Source organism: Artibeus jamaicensis, unplaced genomic scaffold (genome assembly GCF_021234435.1).
Source record: "Artibeus jamaicensis isolate MK-2021 breed Jamaican fruit bat unplaced genomic scaffold, CSHL_Jam_final scaffold_1283, whole genome shotgun sequence".
In the NCBI taxonomy this organism is placed as follows: Eukaryota; Metazoa; Chordata; class Mammalia; order Chiroptera; family Phyllostomidae; genus Artibeus; species Artibeus jamaicensis.
The window spans coordinates 19,036,995-19,041,044 of record NW_026522028.1 but is presented as its reverse complement, the minus strand read 5'-3'; the positions used below and the strand labels follow the sequence as shown (position 1 = coordinate 19,041,044).

General features: G+C 39.1%; 1 pseudogene; it reads right to left on the bottom strand.

The window, feature by feature from the left end:
• Nucleotides 1-3,306: 3,306 nt before the first annotated feature.
• LOC119040802 (eukaryotic translation initiation factor 1-like) lies at nucleotides 3,307-3,663 on the bottom strand (annotated as a pseudogene).
• Nucleotides 3,664-4,050: the final 387 nt, after the last annotated feature.

Here is a 4,050-nt window from a genome sequence, read left to right as displayed (position 1 = left end):
TTAATCATTGTGGGATTTTTTCCTTAATAGGAGTTTTCTAGTGCCCCCTTAAATTTTCTGCTGCAGTCACCTCAACCTAATCCTAGCCCTGGTGAGGAATCATGAGGCCTATGGTTTATTCATAAATGGCTCATTTAGAAAAATATTTGTATGTGCATTCATTATACAAATGCTCGCATAGTGCATATATGATATAGGAGTGTGTACACATTACACTATGTATATAAAGATGTACATACAAACATATGTTCATACACAGATACATAGAGAGATAAGCAAATGTGGCAAAATGTTAATTGATGAATTGAGATGATGGATATACAAATATTCATTGTATTATTATTTTAAAAATATTTTTAATAGGAAGATTTATTTTGCAGAGGGGGAGGCAGAGAAAAAGAGAGGGAGAGAAACATCAATGTCTGATTCTCTCTCGCAGTCCCCTGACTGGGGACCAAACCTACAACCCAGGCATGTGCTCTGAATGGGAATCGAACTGGCAACCTTTTGGTTTACGGGGCAGCACCTAATCCACTGAGCCACACTAGTCAGGGCAAGGCCATCACTTCTTACGAGTTGTTATATATTATTCCAGTCCTTCTTTTATATCATAATACTTTTTTATGGTTTTACATTATAAATATAAACACCTAATGGCCCGCAACCCAACTGGGGACCTGGCCCACAACCCAGGTATGTGCCCTGACTGGGAATCGAACCAGCGACCATTTGGTTTGCAGACTGGCACTCAATTCACTGAGCCACACCAGCCAGGGCACACTGTATTGTTCTTGCAATTTTTCTGTAACCTGGAAATTTTTAAGATGCAACCATGGTGGGAGAAGAGACATTAATACATGAAAATGAAAATCTTGTATACATTTTTTACAGATGAAACTCATGTTAAAATTTGAAGCTGCTGTTCTGAGTGTGAGCATGTATTTATCCTAGTAGAGACTCTGCGGAAGGAAGGAGGAAGATGGTATATCCCATATGGGAATGTCCATGCAGGCAGGACCAGCCCCTGGCTGTGATTTGTGACCGGAGGCTCTCCAGTGCAGACAGCACCCTCCCCCGATAAGCCACAACTATTCAACAATTCATCCCTCACCATAACAGCTTCAGGCAATGTCTCTGAAGCATCGGCTGGTCTCTTTGTGTTCAGTGCATACAGTCTTAGCAATGAACATTGTTACCGAAAAAAGAATCATCTGTAAACGGCAGGTTGATTTGAATTAGCGGGAGGAAGAGTTACTTTGGGAGAAGCAGTTCCTTAATAAATTACGAACAAAAAAACTTCAAGATGTTGAATGGCACACCCAACCTTGTAAATAATTTAAGAAATTTTAAGAGTTGAAGCTTACATCTTCAAGGGACACAGGCAAGGTTTTAAAAAAAAATAATGGATCAAGGCAGATGATGGAGACAGTCAAATAAATAATCAATAGATGCTACACAGACTACAGTATATAGATATTTATATGTCAGCTTAATAGACACATGGTGTATGAATAGGTAATACTGGGTGTTTGGTCATTACAAATATTTTCCCTTAAAATGACGCAGTTTCTGTATGCATAAAAAATTTTTTTTAGAAAAATTTTTTTTAATTTTTAAAAAACATTTATTTATTTATCTTTAGAGGGGAAGGGAAGGAGAGAGGGAGAGAAATATCAATGTATGGTTGCCTCTCATGTGTCCCCTGCTGGGAACTGGCCTGCAACCCAGGTGTGTGCCCTGACTGGGAATCAAACCACGATTTTCTGGTTCACAGGCCCGTGCTCAATCCACTGAGCTACACCAGCCAGGGCTATATATTTTAAATTATTTTAAACTATTATTTTAAAGTCTTCTTAATCAGTAAATATCACTTTAAACATCTTCTAGAAAATACTTCAAACATTTAAGATTTATTTTTGAAAACCAAAGTTCTCACTAGTATTTACTAATATCACTAGTATTTATAATATCAAGAAATTAGAAATAATGTAAGTATCCAGCAATATAGAAATACGTAAAAAAATGATAGTACCATTTAAAGGACAGTTTCAAAGGGTTTGAAAGTTAGAAAATCATTACAATATGGTTTATGGGAAAAATCAGAACTCAAAAATACTTTCATAACAGGATCGTTATATTAAATCAGGCAAAGAAACAAACAAAAAAAAAACCACCCCTCAAAACCGTGATGTATTGAAAAAGAAGTCACTAAAACTTGAACAGTAAATTAATTAATACATATTAGATATGTACATTAATAGATTTTTTCAAATGCAGTCAGTCTGCCAGGGTCTTTGCCTAATGACCTTATATAAAGTATATATACTTTTTACCCTGAGTCTGCTTTCTTTTTCTTCTTATCATTTCCTGAAATAATGATACATATGTACATGTTGCTCATTTCCTGTTGCCTCCACTAATAAACAAGCTTTTGGGGGGCAAGGACCTTGTCTGTTTTTCACAGCCTCAAAAAGTTTCTGGCACGTAATAGATACTAAGTAAAATCTAGTTGAATTCATTGAGAAATTATAATATAGCACCTCAAATATGATTGAAATTGTAAAAAAATACACAATTTGGGGAATAAAACATCCCACATCCTGTGAGTAATGAGATCATCTCTATTGTGTTAAGAACACCCCCCCAAAGCAAGCAATATAACCTCACATAAACCACATGATTTGTCTGATGGTCTGATTCCAGCTTGTTGGATGTAGGACTCAAGGGGAAGTTAAAGACTACCTCGTGTCCAATCTCTACTTTCATAGATTATAAAACACTGCCGTAATTCCAAACACAGGCTCTGGGACCTGTTCTGCTTCCACGTCCTTGTGGTTCTGGCGAGTGGTCTCTTGAGACTCAGTTCAGGACGGACGTGCCCCCCACCCAACAACACACACCCCCCCAACAGACACACACACACACACACACACACACACACACACACACACACACACACCTGCCAGAGTTGGGAGGTCCATGCACATGATTCCTGAGTTCCACGGTCTGCAGGTTCAGGAAGTAGGTGGAACAGCAGGATCCTCTCGTTCCTTCATGTCACAGACAGACTGAATAGCCTAGGACACCGTGGGCTTAATTAACAGAGCTCAGACATTCAGCAAGACTCGGGCTGACCAAAAAAATGCCCTCAGGAGAACACTTTGAAGATAGAAAGCCTAACTCCTGAATGGTCTACGGTATGTATTTTACTTTTTTGCCTCTTTTCACTTTATTGCATGAAGGCGTTACACTAGTCCGAAATGAAAGCAGACTCCAAATGGTTACATTATACAAACCGCGAGAGTTTTAAATTTGTGACAAGTAAAACCCATGAACCTTTAGCTGATCGTCCTTAGCCAGTCCACTCTCTGTGAGGAACTGGCATAAGTTCTTGTGCTGCTTCCCCTGCAGCTAAATTGCTTCTTCATATTCCAGATGCTCAACTGTACTACGATTGCAGGCAAAATTCTTCTTAAACACCTTCACTAGTTTCTTATTATCGTAATCACCAGCGATACCTTGGCCAGTAGTAAGGGTCTTCCTACTATTTCTCTGTTGGATTCGTATGTGGATATAATTCTCAGTTCCAGCAGGAAACAGATCATGACCTTTACCTGCATCAGCAAAGGGTTCGGAAGAGTAGAGGTTCTGGATGACAGACATATGATACAATTCCTTTTCCTCAGTGGAAAAGGCTTGCAGAAGCTGCAGCAGGAGGAGGTGGGCAGGGGGGCAGAGCGTCTGGAAGTGAGGGGACTCAAACGGGAGGTTGCTGAGTCCAGTGTGGCAGCTCAGTGGCTGGAGCTGCTACGTATTTTAACGTAACAGTATTTCCCTTTGAAGTTTCTGCCTTTGATATTATGCTTAGGAAAGACTTTCCCTTTTATGTATATTCATGAATACTTTATTCTAGTGTTTTATAGCCATCATTCTAAATTTTTAAAAAAGATTTTATCTATTTATTCTTAGAGAGAGGGGAAGGGAGAGAGAAAGAGAAACATTGATTGGTTACCTCTCCCACACCCACACGTGAGGACCGGGCCCTCAAGT